Genomic DNA, 20,509 nt, shown 5'->3' on the forward strand with positions numbered 1-20,509 from the left:
CACATCCAGAACCCCATAATAATGCTCATCATGCAACACGATGAAAAAAGTCTTGGCGTACACTGGAACTCCCATTTAAAAAAAAAAAAACAGCCACCGTTTGCCGCATAGAGCACCACCTGTATGTTGACTCCTAAATGCTGTTCAAACGCCGCTATGATGCTGAGCATAATCTTTTTTTGATCTGACCACCCCAGTTTCTCATGCAACTTTCTCACCCAGTCTAACAATTCCACGTCTGTTGCTTTACAGTCAGACATGACAGCCAAGAACCCACCCGCAAAACACAGATTAGTACCAGTGTAAGTCAGGTCTACTAAACATGGTCTCTTTTTATGGAGGATTTGACTATAGAGGAAAAAATTCAAAACTCTGCGGCCACTGTATCCCCCGTGTATGGCTTCAACGACCTGCTGAGCTGATTTAATTCTCTCAAGATTGACAAAACAAAATTCTTCACGATACGCCGAACCCCCAAACCTAGGTAATTCCCTTTGACAATTTCTCACTCTCTCTATATACACGTCTGTTTGGGGGGTCTGCATCTGCATTTTCAGGGTTACTTGGGGGTTCCGCTACGGAACCGTCAGCTGCTTTTTCTACATCAGATGCTATTTGAGAGTCAGACTCCAAGGGCCAGCGTGAGGATCATCAGAAGTATACGGGGACCCATCAAGAAAGCCTTCTGGGGAATTTTCTAAACCAGACTCTGTGAGAGTCACCACTGCCCCCAGGTCGGATTCCGCCTCCCCAATCTCAGACACACCAATTTCAGAGCCTCCAGAGTAGGGGGCGTCTCTTTTTGTTTTTTGATCCTCATCACCTCTTTAGCCTTTTTTAAAAAATTTCAGCGACCCTGGCCTGTAACTTTTCGGCAGACGTACGTTTATCCGCCAACACTGCCCGCCCCTTTTGTTTACGCCTTAGCTAATGTGTAGCTTTGAGGATGCCCCTTTTACGAAAGCCCCTTTCCATGACTAGTCATGCCTGCTCAGAACAACCCTCAGAAAAACTGAAGTGTTTTTCAAATTCAGCTGCAAGAGCTTTTGCATTTTTGATGTAGTTTCCAGTCTTCCTTTCTTTGAGAACCTCTGAGGATACAGCGTCCATCAGCTTTCTGAACGAAGCGTCATATTTTTCCCAAATTTTCTAGAATACTGAAGAGCTGTGCCGACCTTATGGAGGTGGGAGAATAGTTCGCGAGAATTGTTGGATACTTCATAAGGAGCTACCCCTGCATCGCTGGAGCTTTCAGTTCTTGGCTTTTTTATTGACAACCACTAAAAAGTTTGCTCCAGGTTTATGAATGGGTGTGTTTTCGCTCACAGTTTTCTCAGGACTTGGTGTGGTGCTGACAGCTGAGGAACTGGAGTTATGTTTGTGTGGGTGCTTTTTACCAAAGTCTTTTGTTTTGTCCTTTGGCTTGACGTATGTGCGCTTTGGACTGTCCTGCTGCTTCGACTGCACTCTTCTGCTGTTTGCGTTGGCGTTGTTGTTGTTGTTAAAGGTATCGGAGCAGATTCCTGGTTCTTTGGTGGTTCTGGTGGAGGTTTCCCTGTAGCTCGGACTACAGCATTGTCAGGAGAACTGCCCATGCCTGATTAAGAAAAACGGAGGTGTTCCAACTTAGCATCAAATAAACATTTTAAAACTTTACCATCTTTCTCACCCACAGCTATGTATTTGCTTAAAATAGAAAAACTCATGAAATAGTCAAAACAATAAGCAAAACATATTTACTGGGCTTCAGCCATCCATCAGCCATTGATGCTGGTGAATTTTCCTTTTCAGATGTCTCTTTTCTTTCTCTTTTGAGCTTGTTTACCCTCTTGTCTAAGAATCTCTCATGTTTTAGAGCAGACAACATTATTATTATAAAACAAATGAAACTGTCTTGTAAAGTTAAAAAATAAAATACTTATTAAGGTGTTTTTCTATTTAAAAAGTCATAGCTTTAAAACAAGGTAATCCACTTCAGGCTGTACAACAAACACAGGTTTTGGTTCATTTCCACCACTAGTGTTTCTCTAAAACCGAGAATTTTATATTTCCACCATGTACCCAAAAACAAAGTGTGCAATAAAATACCTTTAAAATCCCCCCCATAACTATGTCTTGCATAGGTTCCCTAAATCACCAACAACAATTTAAACACGAACTAATTTTAAAACAAGCCGTTTTAAAAACACATCACATTTTGCAGATTAAAAAACAAACTGTTTTGAAACAAAAATACTGTAAAATCCCACGCTTATCTCTTCCATAGGCCCCTAACTCACAATTTAAACATTAAAACTAACTCTTTCAAAAAATATGTTTTAAAACATACACGCACACACTTACCTTGCCGTGGTGAAGTAGAGCTCACATTGAACCTTTTCCCACAGTACATACACTTATAGGGTTTCTGTCCAATGTGGATCTCTGATGATTAACGAGGTCTGAGTTCTGAGCCAAACTTTTCCCATATTCTATACATATGTTTGGTTTCTCCCCTGGGTGTGTGCTTTGGAAAATGAGGCCATTCAGGAAGTCTCCTGCATGGTTAGTGGTTTCACTCCCTTTCTCCCCTTGAGGCTTTTTCTAACTTGCGCGGGCTCTTAGAGTTGTCTCTTTTCAAGACTTTGGGTAACATTCCCTTTGGATTTATTGGTGGCCTCTTGCACTCTCTGTATATGCTGGTAAAGATTCTCCTCCTTATATTCTTTTATGGTCCCATCATATGATGGGCTAAAGAAGGAATGCAGGCAAGAGTCATTCCTTACACTAAGAAAAGGAGTACATGTGGCACCTTAGAGATGTTCCAACTTAGCATCAAATAAACATTTTAAAACTTTACCATCTTTCTCACCCACAGCTATGTATTTGCTTAAAATAGAAAAACTCATGAAATAGTCAAAACAATAAGCAAAACATATTTACTGGGCTTCAGCCATCCATCAGCCATTGATGCTGGTGAATTTTCCTTTTCAGATGTCTCTTTTCTTTCTCTTTTGAGCTTGTTTACCCTCTTGTCTAAGAATCTCTCATGTTTTAGAGCAGACAACATTATTATTATAAAACAAATGAAACTGTCTTGTAAAGTTAAAAAATAAAATACTTATTAAGGTGTTTTTCTATTTAAAAAGTCATAGCTTTAAAACAAGGTAATCCACTTCAGGCTGTACAACAAACACAGGTTTTGGTTCATTTCCACCACTAGTGTTTCTCTAAAACCGAGAATTTTATATTTCCACCATGTACCCAAAAACAAAGTGTGCAATAAAATACCTTTAAAATCCCCCCCATAACTATGTCTTGCATAGGTTCCCTAAATCACCAACAACAATTTAAACACGAACTAATTTTAAAACAAGCCGTTTTAAAAACACATCACATTTTGCAGATTAAAAAACAAACTGTTTTGAAACAAAATACTGTAAAATCCCACGCTTATCTCTTCCATAGGCCCCTAACTCACAATTTAAACATTAAAACTAACTCTTTCAAAAAATATGTTTTAAAACATACACGCACACACTTACCTTGCCGTGGTGAAGTAGAGCTCACATTGAACCTTTCCCCACAGTACATACACTTATAGGGTTTCTGTCCAATGTGGATCTCTGATGATTAACGAGGTCTGAGTTCTGAGCCAAACTTTTCCCATATTCTATACATATGTTTGGTTTCTCCCCTGGGTGTGTGCTTTGGAAAATGAGGCCATTCAGGAAGTCTCCTGCATGGTTAGTGGTTTCACTCCCTTTCTCCCCTTGAGGCTTTTTCTAACTTGCGCGGGCTCTTAGAGTTGTCTCTTTTCAAGACTTTGGGTAACATTCCCTTTGGATTTATTGGTGGCCTCTTGCACTCTCTGTATATGCTGGTAAAGATTCTCCTCCTTATATTCTTTTATGGTCCCATCATATGATGGGCTAAAGAAGGAATGCAGGCAAGAGTCATTCCTTACACTAAGAAAAGGAGTACATGTGGCACCTTAGAGACTAACCAATTTATTTGAGCATAAGCTTTCGTGAGCTACAGCTCACTTCATCGGATGCATACTGTAGAAAATACAGTGAGCGTGTTTTTATACACAGAGACCATGAAAAAATGGGTGTTTATCACTTCAAAAGGTTTTCTCTCCCCCCACCCCACTCTCCTGCTGGTAATAGCTTATCTAAAGTGATCACTCGCCTTACAATGTGTATGCTAATCAAGGTGGGCCATTTCCAGCACAAATCCAGGGTTTAACACGAACGTCTGAGGAACAGTGGGGGGGGGGAGGGGGCAGGAATAAACAAGGGGAAATAGGTTACTTTGCGGAATGACTCAACCACTCCCAGTCGCTATCAAGCCTAAATTAATTGTATCCAATTTGCAAATGAATTCCAATTCAGCAGTCTCTCCTTGAAGTCTGTTTCTGAAGTTTTTCTGTTGTAATATCGCAACTTTCATGACTGTAATCGCGTGACCAAAGAGAATGAAGTGTTCTCCGACTGGTTTATGAATGTTATAATTCTTGACATCTGAGTTTATGCTCCAATAAATTGGTTAGTCTCTAAGATGCCACAAGTACTCCTTTTCTTTTTGCGAATACAGAGTAACACGGCTGCTACTCTGAAACAATTCCTTACACTGGAGAGAAAGGAAACTGTGGAAAGGGATGACACAAACTGTAGCTCTATATATATGTTATACTTTATAATTTCTCACAAATCCTAAATTTACAGAGAAAATCTTAAACCCTCCTAGTAACCGATTCTCTGAACAGAACAGTAGAAAAGAGTAGAATCAAAAGGAGCCACTTTGAGAGATTTCTCTTGACATTGTGCCTGCACACTCCCCCAGCAGCTTGCGGGGAGCTAGGCAGAGGTAGGAACTGTCTTTTTCTCTCTCTGCTCCTCCCCTTGTCCCAGAAAAGTCAATCTACCGTGGGATGCTGCAGGAAATGGGTCTGGGCCGGGCTGGGCGCTGGGTACCTCGCTCCCCACCCCGTCTCCTGCCCTCAGCCTGGGAGACTCAGTCCCTAACTAAATCATCCCAGACAGAGGTTTTTTTCAAGCCTGACCTTCAAAACCTCTAAGGAAGGAGATTCCACTACCTCCCTCGGTAACCCATTCCAGTGCTTCACCACCCTCCTAGTGAAAAAGTTTTTCCTAATAGCCAGCCTAACCCTCCCCCACTGCAACTTGAGACCATTACGCCTCTTTCTGTTATCTGCTACCACGGAGAACAGTCTAGCTCCACCCTCTTTGGAACCCCCTTTCTTCGTTCTTCTCCTCTGCACACGAAGTAATCCCAGTTCCCTCAGCCTTTCCTCATAAGGCTCCAGCCCCCGAGTCATTTTTGTTGCCCTTCACTGGACTCTTTCCCATTTTTCCACATCCTTCTTCCTTTCCACTTTATAGTCCATTCATCCAGCCCATACTTCTTTAACTTGCTGGCAAGAATACTGTGGGAGACCATATCAAAGGCTTTGCTAACTAGTTCACTGCTTTCCCCTCATCCACAGAGCCAGTTATCTCATCGTAGAAGGCAATTAGGTTAGTTAGGCATGACTTGCCCTTGGTTAATCCACGCTGACTGTTCCTGCTCAGCAGCTGCTCAGCCAGGAGTTGTGCCTCACAATGAAGGCAGGCATCAGCTTCTGACCCTGGAAGCTCAACTCCTGTTCTCCTAGTCAGAGGAAAGAGAGAGAGCAGCCCTCTCCTCTAGCAATTCCCCAGACTTCCTTTATGGCCTCAACTACCTCAACCGCCTTCCTTTGTACGGAAGATTTGGACAGACTCTTCTGTCCTTCTTTGGGCAGAAATCTTCTCTCCTTCCTGAGTAGAGAGAAACCTCCAGCGCTAATGAATCAGAGACAGAGCCCCAGGGACCTGGGCAGCCCTTGGGGGCCAAGTGCCCATCAGTCCCATGGCCATTCTATGTTGAGACCATAGGTGCTGGAACCAGGGGTCCTTGGGATCCAGCAATACCCTCTGGCTTGAAGTGGTTTCCATTCTACACAGAGTTTATAGTTTGGGTCAGTGGCTCTCAGGACCTCCACTATACAAAGTGTTCGAGCCCCTCTGGGTGAGACCCGAAATAATCCCAGGTCCCTGGAGAATCTCACACAGTTTCATGGAGTCTCATTATTTCCATCGCTGCCTCCTGTGTCCAAGGCTGGGAGGATTCAATGCTGATGTGGCCCCTTCTGTAGCATAGACAGGAGGCTGATGGCAAGTGGCTCTGCATGGGACCATTTGCCTATTAGAGCTACAGAGGGCCCTGAGGCCCATCTGAACACATAACAGATATTGGGATGGACACCTACTTGTCTAGCTGAGGAGCACAGTCTCACCACACATACCCAGAAAGGGAAACGAGAATGCCTGTGAGTGTGCTCTTAATTGATGTCGTCTCCACTGTTTGGTACGGCAGAGAAACTATTACAAACGTGGTCGGTTGTACAAGAGGGGAAACTGAGGTACACCACCTCATGAATTTCCTAAATGACCAGTGAGTGGGGTAGCTCAGTAGCCTGACTATAGAACAAAATAAGGACAGCTTGGAGGTAATTCTTCTGGGTTTTTTTCTACAATTAGCAAGGAAATTTGTAAAAGGAAGTAGTAGTATTATTAAGCAATAATCTGTCCCCACTAGGGGGTGGTGGAAATTGTTTCTTTTGTTTTTCAGACACTCTACAAGCAAGCTGGCGCCTGCAGAAGAATAACCTGTCAGAATACCATGGATCTATGTTTTGTGTTGTTTTGTGTGTGGTGTTTGTCTTGTTGCTAGCATTGTTGTGTTTCAATAAACAAGAAACCTCATGACATGGGTAGGGGATGGCTTCAGAAGGCTGACCTTGGTGGGGAGATGTGTATGGGAATGCAGAATGCCCAACTAGGAGGCAAGCACCTGTGTACTAGCTACCGTGGTGCCTGGAAATGGAATGGCAACTAAGGTGGTCCCCACAAGAAATAATATAGAAATAATGAGAAGGAGCTTACTGGGAATCAATGGAGGGGTGTGTAAAATAGTGTAAATCAACAGAAGGTGTTTGGCTGTGCCCCTCTCCTGTGACTATGGAGGAGCAGGATCAATGGCCTGTGCAAGGGGTGGACAATTGGGTGTACAAGGTGTTTTGCTGGGAACATACATATTACTAAGGGCACAATTACACCAGCCCATAATCAAACTATACACAGCTACATGCTGCTATCTGGACTATGGTGCACAAATGCATCTGTAAATCTTATTGCTGTAAATACTCAAACCAGGGCATATCGCCTGATTCCATACCAAGTGGTTAAGCTGGTTTGGACAATATCCCATTTCTCTGTGAACATTCAATGGACTTATGATAGGGACAAAAGCATGTAAAACCTGCAGGGACAGCTTTTTGCAACTGCCAGCAACTGGACACATAAGATCATGACCCTGTCGAAGGAGGAGAGGCAGTGTTTTGGTGGCGGCTCGGCTGTTGGACCATACTGCAGTGGTCAGGACTCGGTGTTGCTGTGGATTTTGTATTGTTAACTGTACTTGTGTTACGTTGCATATAGAGATAACCTATAAGTAATGTAGTAAGCCCTCCCCACCCCGCAGTGTACTAGGCAACCCGGACCCAACCTTCTCGGGCCCACTGTAATGGGAAGTCTGGGAACACTAATTGGAATAGGTGTGGTATGCCTGCACGAGAGAGGGTGCAGGGCACTATACTACACAAGGGGCAGTGGCATAAATGGAATATCGACACCTTCCACCTTGATGCCTGGCCTTATCAGGAAATGTGTCGCTATATGTCCTATGCTTTTCCAGGGATACCTGGGCAGGAGGATCCCGAAAAAAAAGGCTGGGAGTGTTAGGATATAGCTAGTCAAGCCTGTCTGTAAAGGCATATACTCTAAGAATTTAGGTGTATTCTTATCCCTTAGCTAGTTATAGAGGTATAAAAGAAAGAATCAAAATCACTGTCTGCCGTGGTAAGTGCCTGCTCTTACTGGTTCAGAGTAGCAGCCGTGTTAGTCTGTATTCGCAAAAAGAAAAGGAGTACTAGTGGCACCTTAGAGACTAACCGATTTATTTGAGCATAAGCTTTCGTGAGCTACAGCATCCGACGAAGTGAGCTGGAGCTCACGAAAGCTTATGCTCAAATAATTTGGTTAGTCTCTAAGGTGCCACTAGTACTCCTTTTCTTTTTTCTCTTACTGTGACAGTCTGAGGCCCTGTTCTTAGGCTAAGCTCTTTGGCTAAGCAGCAGAGGCAGCCATAAGCTGGGAAGCGAACGGTCACACCCTTACATTCCAAACTAGTCACATTGAAAGCAGGTGCTATTGGGCTGTTAGGAATACAATCCTGTCCTGATAATGCCTATCACCTCCAGAGAAAGGGAAGTGCCTAGAAAATGTAAAAGGAAACTTAGTTTGATAGCATCCTTTCTGGCATGAACTCACTTATCAATAGCTGGGATGTGAAATCCTCATTTCTGTATTTGTTCTATCACTGTAGTCCCCATTTCCCCATTGTTTGTATAATCTCTGTCTGGTTCTGTGATTGTTTCTGTCTGCTGTATAATTAATTTTGCTGGGTGTAAACTAATTAAAGTGGTGGGATATAATTGGTTAAATAATCATGTTCAATAGGTTAGGATTGGTTAGTTAAATTTCAGTAGGGGGGTGCGGGGCATTCTGGGGTCTCTCCCAATGCCCCGTGATGCATCAAATCGCATCCCAGCAATCCCTGTGCTTCTGTCCACATTTGGCACCATCTTTCAACGTTTTTTCTACTACGCGTTCCGTCTTCCCTTTTGGGCTGCAGGAATGGATCCCGAACCGCTCAGGAATATGCTGCTGGGTCTCGCCAGCATGTCATGAATTGCAGTCAAGTTACTAATATTACTAGTAATATAGGCGGATAGTGTTAGTCCTCCCCCAAAAAAGAGCATCCCTAGGCACGAGAGGCTGAGGCAGCTGGGCTTTGTTTAAGAAATCTGCAAGCTCTTTATCTTTCTAGCGTCACCTCCCACTCGTCTCCTCACTACTTAACCAAGTCCTTTCAGATAATCGGTCTTGAGCTCAGTCTTTTAATAAAGAAACTCAAAAGTAGTCCCCATTGTAGGGTGCTTTTTCACAATAACAGGTGATACAACCCTGGCAAAAAAACACCCATTAAACTCAAAGGCTGTGCGTACCCCATCAACGACGGCATAACCGTCTAGAAAGTAGGGGGCCTACGTGTAATTCCCTACCCTGTAAAGCATGCCGTATCTGTATATTTTCTTTGTTATACAAGAGCCACTGAATAGAGGGGGTCGAATATCTCTTTTTCTGCTTGTGATAGTTGTCTGGACGGAGAAGAGCTACAGTGTTAGGCTGCAAAAACATAGCCATGCAGACAGATGCCAACGTTATCCAGAAAGGATCTATACACAATTTTACCTCTGTGAATTTACCAGGGCCTCTCGCTACAATATCTCCCGTCTCTGACATTCTCATGATCTCTTCTCTGTACAGGATACAGGCCCTTCTCAAAATGTTGACACCCTTCTGAGAATAATACGCGAGCTTTTTCTGCAAGTCAAACATCTCATATCTGTTGTCCCGATACCGGGGAAGAAATCCTGCTTTCTCCATAGGCATCATGCTGTCTACGCCATAGTACTCCACCTTGGACATAGGCCCCACGTAAATTTGGCTTTCTAAAGTGATGAAAAATGTGGGAAATGCCCTTTGCAATCTTCAGACCCCATCACCTGTGGGAGCTTGCTAAGCTTCATGGGCAAGAAGTGTAATGAGTCTATAAAACAAATGCCCAGGGCCTTAACTTCCACACACATTAGTTTACTACCCTGAGTTATCAGTTCTAGGCCCATCTTTTCCTTCAGTAACTGTCTAACAATGAAGTATGCCTCATAATCTTTAGAATTGTGCGCTAGGAACTTAGAATCATAAGAATCATAGAATATCAGGGTTGGAAGGGAGGTCATCTAGTCCAACCCCCTGCTCAAAGCAGGACCGATCCCTGACTAAATCATCCCAGCCAGGGCTTTGTCAAGCCTGACCTTAAAAACTTCTAGGGAAGGAGATTCCACCACCTCCCTAGGTAACACATTCCAGTGTTTCACCACCCTCCTAGTGAAAAGTTTTTCCTAATATCCAACCTAAGTCTCCCCCACCGCAACTTGAGACCATTACTCCTTGTTCTGTCTTGCAGTCCCGGAACTTTCTGCCAATAAAGGTCTTAACAAATGTAGACAGACACTCACCACCCTTAAATTCCCAGGATCGTTCTAGCTTTAGGGACATAGCAAAAATCTAATTGTGCACATGCAGGCCCATCTCCTGCCTGCATTCAAAACTGTAAAAAAATATAATTTCTAATGCTATACATAAAACACAGGTGGCTATCTACATCACTGGTGATCAAACCCCGACACTGCTCACAACGCCTTCTCTTACACCTGTGTCCCTTGTCCACGTAAGACTGACACTGATCACATACAATTTTAGACAGGCATTTGACTTGTTTTTTCGATGCGCAGTCTACTTGTCTCTCTAAACATTCTTTGGAGCAACAATACAGTCTACAGCTAGGACACCTCAGCTGCACACCCACGCTGTCTGAGAACGTTGCACTCAAGCAGAGGCACCAACGATACCTGCAAGAATGGCTATCACTGTACACTGTGTGGTAAAACTCACAATAATTTTTCACACCGAACAGCTTTTTCACATCCAGAACCCCATAATAATGCTCATCATGCAACACGATGAAAAAAGTCTTGGCGTACACTGGAACTCCCATTTAAAAAAAAAAAAACAGCCACCGTTTGCCGCATAGAGCACCACCTGTATGTTGATTCCTAAATGCTGTTCAAACGCCGCTATGATGCTGAGCATAATCTTTTTTTGATCTGACCACCCCAGTTTCTCATGCAACTTTCTCACCCAGTCTAACAATTCCACGTCTGTTGCTTTACAGTCAGACATGACAGCCAAGAACCCACCCGCAAAACACAGATTAGTACCAGTGTAAGTCAGGTCTACTAAACATGGTCTCTTTTTATGGAGGATTTGACTATAGAGGAAAAAATTCAAAACTCTGCGGCCACTGTATCCCCCGTGTATGGCTTCAACGACCTGCTGAGCTGATTTAATTCTCTCAAGATTGACAAAACAAAATTCTTCACGATACGCCGAACCCCCAAACCTAGGTAATTCCCTTTGACAATTTCTCACTCTCTCTATATACACGTCTGTTTGGGGGGTCTGCATCTGCATTTTCAGGGTTACTTGGGGGTTCCGCTACGGAACCGTCAGCTGCTTTTTCTACATCAGATGCTATTTGAGAGTCAGACTCCAAGGGCCAGCGTGAGGATCATCAGAAGTATACGGGGACCCATCAAGAAAGCCTTCTGGGGAATTTTCTAAACCAGACTCTGTGAGAGTCACCACTGCCCCCAGGTCGGATTCCGCCTCCCCAATCTCAGACACACCAATTTCAGAGCCTCCAGAGTAGGGGGCGTCTCTTTTTGTTTTTTGATCCTCATCACCTCTTTAGCCTTTTTTAAAAAATTTCAGCGACCCTGGCCTGTAACTTTTCGGCAGACGTACGTTTATCCGCCAACACTGCCCGCCCCTTTTGTTTACGCCTTAGCTAATGTGTAGCTTTGAGGATGCCCCTTTTACGAAAGCCCCTTTCCATGACTAGTCATGCCTGCTCAGAACAACCCTCAGAAAAACTGAAGTGTTTTTCAAATTCAGCTGCAAGAGCTTTTGCATTTTTGATGTAGTTTCCAGTCTTCCTTTCTTTGAGAACCTCTGAGGATACAGCGTCCATCAGCTTTCTGAACGAAGCGTCATATTTTTCCCAAATTTTCTAGAATACTGAAGAGCTGTGCCGACCTTATGGAGGTGGGAGAATAGTTCGCGAGAATTGTTGGATACTTCATAAGGAGCTACCCCTGCATCGCTGGAGCTTTCAGTTCTTGGCTTTTTTATTGACAACCACTAAAAAGTTTGCTCCAGGTTTATGAATGGGTGTGTTTTCGCTCACAGTTTTCTCAGGACTTGGTGTGGTGCTGACAGCTGAGGAACTGGAGTTATGTTTGTGTGGGTGCTTTTTACCAAAGTCTTTTGTTTTGTCCTTTGGCTTGACGTATGTGCGCTTTGGACTGTCCTGCTGCTTCGACTGCACTCTTCTGCTGTTTGCGTTGGCGTTGTTGTTGTTGTTAAAGGTATCGGAGCAGATTCCTGGTTCTTTGGTGGTTCTGGTGGAGGTTTCCCTGTAGCTCGGACTACAGCATTGTCAGGAGAACTGCCCATGCCTGATTAAGAAAAACGGAGGTGTTCCAACTTAGCATCAAATAAACATTTTAAAACTTTACCATCTTTCTCACCCACAGCTATGTATTTGCTTAAAATAGAAAAACTCATGAAATAGTCAAAACAATAAGCAAAACATATTTACTGGGCTTCAGCCATCCATCAGCCATTGATGCTGGTGAATTTTCCTTTTCAGATGTCTCTTTTCTTTCTCTTTTGAGCTTGTTTACCCTCTTGTCTAAGAATCTCTCATGTTTTAGAGCAGACAACATTATTATTATAAAACAAATGAAACTGTCTTGTAAAGTTAAAAAATAAAATACTTATTAAGGTGTTTTTCTATTTAAAAAGTCATAGCTTTAAAACAAGGTAATCCACTTCAGGCTGTACAACAAACACAGGTTTTGGTTCATTTCCACCACTAGTGTTTCTCTAAAACCGAGAATTTTATATTTCCACCATGTACCCAAAAACAAAGTGTGCAATAAAATACCTTTAAAATCCCCCCCATAACTATGTCTTGCATAGGTTCCCTAAATCACCAACAACAATTTAAACACGAACTAATTTTAAAACAAGCCGTTTTAAAAACACATCACATTTAGCAGATTAAAAAACAAACTGTTTTGAAACAAAAATACTGTAAAATCCCACGCTTATCTCTTCCATAGGCCCCTAACTCACAATTTAAACATTAAAACTAACTCTTTCAAAAAATATGTTTTAAAACATACACGCACACACTTACCTTGCCGTGGTGAAGTAGAGCTCACATTGAACCTTTTCCCACAGTACATACACTTATAGGGTTTCTGTCCAATGTGGATCTCTGATGATTAACGAGGTCTGAGTTCTGAGCCAAACTTTTCCCATATTCTATACATATGTTTGGTTTCTCCCCTGGGTGTGTGCTTTGGAAAATGAGGCCATTCAGGAAGTCTCCTGCATGGTTAGTGGTTTCACTCCCTTTCTCCCCTTGAGGCTTTTTCTAACTTGCGCGGGCTCTTAGAGTTGTCTCTTTTCAAGACTTTGGGTAACATTCCCTTTGGATTTATTGGTGGCCTCTTGCACTCTCTGTATATGCTGGTAAAGATTCTCCTCCTTATATTCTTTTATGGTCCCATCATATGATGGGCTAAAGAAGGAATGCAGGCAAGAGTCATTCCTTACACTAAGAAAAGGAGTACATGTGGCACCTTAGAGACTAACCAATTTATTTGAGCATAAGCTTTCGTGAGCTACAGCTCACTTCATCGGATGCATACTGTAGAAAATACAGTGAGCGTGTTTTTATACACAGAGACCATGAAAAAATGGGTGTTTATCACTTCAAAAGGTTTTCTCTCCCCCCACCCCACTCTCCTGCTGGTAATAGCTTATCTAAAGTGATCACTCGCCTTACAATGTGTATGCTAATCAAGGTGGGCCATTTCCAGCACAAATCCAGGGTTTAACACGAACGTCTGAGGAACAGTGGGGGGGGGAGGGGGCAGGAATAAACAAGGGGAAATAGGTTACTTTGCGGAATGACTCAACCACTCCCAGTCGCTATCAAGCCTAAATTAATTGTATCCAATTTGCAAATGAATTCCAATTCAGCAGTCTCTCCTTGAAGTCTGTTTCTGAAGTTTTTCTGTTGTAATATCGCAACTTTCATGACTGTAATCGCGTGACCAAAGAGAATGAAGTGTTCTCCGACTGGTTTATGAATGTTATAATTCTTGACATCTGAGTTTATGCTCCAATAAATTGGTTAGTCTCTAAGATGCCACAAGTACTCCTTTTCTTTTTGCGAATACAGAGTAACACGGCTGCTACTCTGAAACAATTCCTTACACTGGAGAGAAAGGAAACTGTGGAAAGGGATGACACAAACTGTAGCTCTATATATATGTTATACTTTATAATTTCTCACAAATCCTAAATTTACAGAGAAAATCTTAAACCCTCCTAGTAACCGATTCTCTGAACAGAACAGTAGAAAAGAGTAGAATCAAAAGGAGCCACTTTGAGAGATTTCTCTTGACATTGTGCCTGCACACTCCCCCAGCAGCTTGCGGGGAGCTAGGCAGAGGTAGGAACTGTCTTTTTCTCTCTCTGCTCCTCCCCTTGTCCCAGAAAAGTCAATCTACCGTGGGATGCTGCAGGAAATGGGTCTGGGCCGGGCTGGGCGCTGGGTACCTCGCTCCCCACCCCGTCTCCTGCCCTCAGCCTGGGAGACTCAGTCCCTAACTAAATCATCCCAGACAGAGGTTTTTTTCAAGCCTGACCTTCAAAACCTCTAAGGAAGGAGATTCCACTACCTCCCTCGGTAACCCATTCCAGTGCTTCACCACCCTCCTAGTGAAAAAGTTTTTCCTAATAGCCAGCCTAACCCTCCCCCACTGCAACTTGAGACCATTACGCCTCTTTCTGTTATCTGCTACCACGGAGAACAGTCTAGCTCCACCCTCTTTGGAACCCCCTTTCTTCGTTCTTCTCCTCTGCACACGAAGTAATCCCAGTTCCCTCAGCCTTTCCTCATAAGGCTCCAGCCCCCGAGTCATTTTTGTTGCCCTTCACTGGACTCTTTCCCATTTTTCCACATCCTTCTTCCTTTCCACTTTATAGTCCATTCATCCAGCCCATACTTCTTTAACTTGCTGGCAAGAATACTGTGGGAGACCATATCAAAGGCTTTGCTAACTAGTTCACTGCTTTCCCCTCATCCACAGAGCCAGTTATCTCATCGTAGAAGGCAATTAGGTTAGTTAGGCATGACTTGCCCTTGGTTAATCCACGCTGACTGTTCCTGCTCAGCAGCTGCTCAGCCAGGAGTTGTGCCTCACAATGAAGGCAGGCATCAGCTTCTGACCCTGGAAGCTCAACTCCTGTTCTCCTAGTCAGAGGAAAGAGAGAGAGCAGCCCTCTCCTCTAGCAATTCCCCAGACTTCCTTTATGGCCTCAACTACCTCAACCGCCTTCCTTTGTACGGAAGATTTGGACAGACTCTTCTGTCCTTCTTTGGGCAGAAATCTTCTCTCCTTCCTGAGTAGAGAGAAACCTCCAGCGCTAATGAATCAGAGACAGAGCCCCAGGGACCTGGGCAGCCCTTGGGGGCCAAGTGCCCATCAGTCCCATGGCCATTCTATGTTGAGACCATAGGTGCTGGAACCAGGGGTCCTTGGGATCCAGCAATACCCTCTGGCTTGAAGTGGTTTCCATTCTACACAGAGTTTATAGTTTGGGTCAGTGGCTCTCAGGACCTCCACTATACAAAGTGTTCGAGCCCCTCTGGGTGAGACCCGAAATAATCCCAGGTCCCTGGAGAATCTCACACAGTTTCATGGAGTCTCATTATTTCCATCGCTGCCTCCTGTGTCCAAGGCTGGGAGGATTCAATGCTGATGTGGCCCCTTCTGTAGCATAGACAGGAGGCTGATGGCAAGTGGCTCTGCATGGGACCATTTGCCTATTAGAGCTACAGAGGGCCCTGAGGCCCATCTGAACACATAACAGATATTGGGATGGACACCTACTTGTCTAGCTGAGGAGCACAGTCTCACCACACATACCCAGAAAGGGAAACGAGAATGTCTGTGAGTGTGCTCTTAATTGATGTCGTCTCCACTGTTTGGTACGGCAGAGAAACTATTACAAACTTGGTCGGTTGTACAAGAGGGGAAACTGAGGTACACCACCTCATGAATTTCCTAAATGACCAGTGAGTGGGGTAGCTCAGTAGCCTGACTATAGAACAAAATAAGGACAGCTTGGAGGTAATTCTTCTGGGTTTTTTTCTACAATTAGCAAGGAAATTTGTAAAAGGAAGTAGTAGTATTATTAAGCAATAATCTGTCCCCACTAGGGGGTGGTGGAAATTGTTTCTTTTGTTTTTCAGACACTCTACAAGCAAGCTGGCGCCTGCAGAAGAATAACCTGTCAGAATACCATGGATCTATGTTTTGTGTTGTTTTGTGTGTGGTGTTTGTCTTGTTGCTAGCATTGTTGTGTTTCAATAAACAAGAAACCTCATGACATGGGTAGGGGATGGCTTCAGAAGGCTGACCTTGGTGGGGAGATGTGTATGGGAATGCAGAATGCCCAACTAGGAGGCAAGCACCTGTGTACTAGCTACCGTGGTGCCTGGAAATGGAATGGCAACTAAGGTGGTCCCCACAAGAAATAATATAGAAATAATGAGAAGGAGCTTACTGGGAATCAATGGAGGGGTGTGTAAAATAGTGTAAATCAACAGAAGGTGTTTGGCTGTGCCCCTCTCCTGTGACTATGGAGGAGCAGGATCAATGGCCTGTGCAAGGGGTGGACAATTGGGTGTACAAGGTGTTTTGCTGGGAACATACATATTACTAAGGGCACAATTACACCAGCCCATAATCAAACTATACACAGCTACATGCTGCTATCTGGACTATGGTGCACAAATGCATCTGTAAATCTTATTGCTGTAAATACTCAAACCAGGGCATATCGCCTGATTCCATACCAAGTGGTTAAGCTGGTTTGGACAATATCCCATTTCTCTGTGAACATTCAATGGACTTATGATAGGGACAAAAGCATGTAAAACCTGCAGGGACAGCTTTTTGCAACTGCCAGCAACTGGACACATAAGATCATGACCCTGTCGAAGGAGGAGAGGCAGTGTTTTGGTGGCGGCTCGGCTGTTGGACCATACTGCAGTGGTCAGGACTCGGTGTTGCTGTGGATTTTGTATTGTTAACTGTACTTGTGTTACGTTGCATATAGAGATAACCTATAAGTAATGTAGTAAGCCCTCCCCACCCCGCAGTGTACTAGGCAACCCGGACCCAACCTTCTCGGGCCCACTGTAATGGGAAGTCTGGGAACACTAATTGGAATAGGTGTGGTATGCCTGCACGAGAGAGGGTGCAGGGCACTATACTACACAAGGGGCAGTGGCATAAATGGAATATCGACACCTTCCACCTTGATGCCTGGCCTTATCAGGAAATGTGTCGCTATATGTCCTATGCTTTTCCAGGGATACCTGGGCAGGAGGATCCCGAAAAAAAAGGCTGGGAGTGTTAGGATATAGCTAGTCAAGCCTGTCTGTAAAGGCATATACTCTAAGAATTTAGGTGTATTCTTATCCCTTAGCTAGTTATAGAGGTATAAAAGAAAGAATCAAAATCACTGTCTGCCGTGGTAAGTGCCTGCTCTTACTGGTTCAGAGTAGCAGCCGTGTTAGTCTGTATTCGCAAAAAGAAAAGGAGTACTAGTGGCACCTTAGAGACTAACCGATTTATTTGAGCATAAGCTTTCGTGAGCTACAGCATCCGACGAAGTGAGCTGGAGCTCACGAAAGCTTATGCTCAAATAATTTGGTTAGTCTCTAAGGTGCCACTAGTACTCCTTTTCTTTTTTCTCTTACTGTGACAGTCTGAGGCCCTGTTCTTAGGCTAAGATCTTTGGCTAAGCAGCAGAGGCAGCCATAAGCTGGGAAGCGAACGGTCACACCCTTACATTCCAAACTAGTCACATTGAAAGCAGGTGCTATTGGGCTGTTAGGAATACAATCCTGTCCTGATAATGCCTATCACCTCCAGAGAAAGGGAAGTGCCTAGAAAATGTAAAAGGAAACTTAGTTTGATAGCATCCTTTCTGGCATGAACTCACTTATCAATAGCTGGGATGTGAAATCCTCATTTCTGTATTTGTTCTATCACTGTAGTCCCCATTTCCCCATTGTTTGTATAATCTCTGTCTGGTTCTGTGATTGTTTCTGTCTGCTGTATAATTAATTTTGCTGGGTGTAAACTAATTAAAGTGGTGGGATATAATTGGTTAAATAATCATGTTCAATAGGTTAGGATTGGTTAGTTAAATTTCAGTAGGGGGGTGCGGGGCATTCTGGGGTCTCTCCCAATGCCCCGTGATGCATCAAATCGCATCCCAGCAATCCCTGTGCTTCTGTCCACATTTGGCACCATCTTTCAACGTTTTTTCTACTACGCGTTCCGTCTTCCCTTTTGGGCTGCAGGAATGGATCCCGAACCGCTCAGGAATATGCTGCTGGGTCTCGCCAGCATGTCATGAATTGCAGTCAAGTTACTAATATTACTAGTAATATAGGCGGATAGTGTTAGTCCTCCCCCAAAAAAGAGCATCCCTAGGCACGAGAGGCTGAGGCAGCTGGGCTTTGTTTAAGAAATCTGCAAGCTCTTTATCTTTCTAGCGTCACCTCCCACTCGTCTCCTCACTACTTAACCAAGTCCTTTCAGATAATCGGTCTTGAGCTCAGTCTTTTAATAAAGAAACTCAAAAGTAGTCCCCATTGTAGGGTGCTTTTTCACAATAACAGGTGATACAACCCTGGCAAAAAAACACCCATTAAACTCAAAGGCTGTGCGTACCCCATCAACGACGGCATAACCGTCTAGAAAGTAGGGGGCCTACGTGTAATTCCCTACCCTGTAAAGCATGCCGTATCTGTATATTTTCTTTGTTATACAAGAGCCACTGAATAGAGGGGGTCGAATATCTCTTTTTCTGCTTGTGATAGTTGTCTGGACGGAGAAGAGCTACAGTGTTAGGCTGCAAAAACATAGCCATGCAGACAGATGCCAACGTTATCCAGAAAGGATCTATACACAATTTTACCTCTGTGAATTTACCAGGGCCTCTCGCTACAATATCTCCCGTCTCTGACATTCTCATGATCTCTTCTCTGTACAGGATACAGGCCCTTCTCAAAATGTTGACACCCTTCTGAGAATAATACGCGAGCTTTTTCTGCAAGTCAAACATCTCATATCTGTTGTCCCGATACCGGGGAAGAAATCCTGCTTTCTCCATAGGCATCATGCTGTCTACGCCATAGTACTCCACCTTGGACATAGGCCCCACGTAAATTTGGCTTTCTAAAGTGATGAAAAATGTGGGAAATGCCCTTTGCAATCTTCAGACCCCATCACCTGTGGGAGCTTGCTAAGCTTCATGGGCAAGAAGTGTAATGAGTCTATAAAACAAATGCCCAGGGCCTTAACTTCCACACACATTAGTTTACTACCCTGAGTTATCAGTTCTAGGCCCATCTTTTCCTTCAGTAACTGTCTAACAATGAAGTATGCCTCATAATCTTTAGAATTGTGCGCTAGGAACTTAGAATCATAAGAATCATAGAATATCAGGGTTGGAAGGGAGGTCATCTAGTCCAACCCCCTGCTCAAAGCAGGACCGATCCCTGACTAAATCATCCCAGCCAGGGCTTTGTCAAGCCTGACCTTAAAAACTTCTAGGGAAGGAGATTCCACCACCTCCCTAGGTAACACATTCCAGTGTTTCACCACCCTCCTAGTGAAAAGTTTTTCCTAATATCCAACCTAAGTCTCCCCCACCGCAACTTGAGACCATTACTCCTTGTTCTGTCTTGCAGTCCCGGAACTTTCTGCCAATAAAGGTCTTAACAAATGTAGACAGACACTCACCACCCTTAAATTCCCAGGATCGTTCTAGCTTTAGGGACATAGCAAAAATCTAATTGTGCACATGCAGGCCCATCTCCTGCCTGCATTCAAAACTGTAAAAAAATATAATTTCTAATGCTATACATAAAACACAGGTGGCTATCTACATCACTGGTGATCAAACCCCGACACTGCTCACAACGCCTTCTCTTACACCTGTGTCCCTTGTCCACGTAAGACTGACACTGATCACATACAATTTTAGACAGGCATTTGACTTGTTTTTTCGATGCGCAGTCTACTTGTCTCTCTAAACATTCTTTGGAGCAACAATACAGTCTACAGCTAGGACACCTCAGCTGCACACCCACGCTGTCTGAGAACGTTGCACTCAAGCAGAGGCACCAACGATACCTGCAAGAATGGCTATCACTGTACACTGTGTGGTAAAACTCACAATAATTTTTCACACCGAACAGCTTTTTCACATCCAGAACCCCATAATAATGCTCATCATGCAACACGATGAAAAAAGTCTTGGCGTACACTGGAACTCCCATTTAAAAAAAAAAAAACAGCCACCGTTTGCCGCATAGAGCACCACCTGTATGTTGATTCCTAAATGCTGTTCAAACGCCGCTATGATGCTGAGCATAATCTTTTTTTGATCTGACCACCCCAGTTTCTCATGCAACTTTCTCACCCAGTCTAACAATTCCACGTCTGTTGCTTTACAGTCAGACATGACAGCCAAGAACCCACCCGCAAAACACAGATTAGTACCAGTGTAAG

At 43.8% G+C, this 20,509-nt stretch overlaps 2 long non-coding RNA genes across 2 annotated transcripts; both read right to left on the reverse strand.

The window, feature by feature from the left end:
* Positions 1-307: 307 nt before the first annotated feature.
* On the reverse strand, positions 308-2,792 carry LOC311530390. Its single transcript, XR_014713987.1, has 2 exons — positions 2,344-2,792; positions 308-1,597 (listed from the first exon to the last, which is right to left on the reverse strand). It is a non-coding gene; the product is annotated as an uncharacterized lncRNA (long non-coding RNA).
* An 8,207-nt stretch (positions 2,793-10,999) lies between these two features.
* LOC311530485 lies at positions 11,000-17,524 on the reverse strand. Its single transcript, XR_014714000.1, has 2 exons — positions 13,036-17,524; positions 11,000-12,289 (listed from the first exon to the last, which is right to left on the reverse strand). It is a non-coding gene; the product is annotated as an uncharacterized lncRNA (long non-coding RNA).
* Between the last annotated feature and the right edge of the window lie 2,985 nt (positions 17,525-20,509).

The sequence above is a fragment of the Lepidochelys olivacea genome, assembly GCF_965140295.1.
Source record: "Lepidochelys olivacea isolate rLepOli2 genome assembly, chromosome: 14".
NCBI lineage: Eukaryota > Metazoa > Chordata > Testudines > Cheloniidae > Lepidochelys > Lepidochelys olivacea.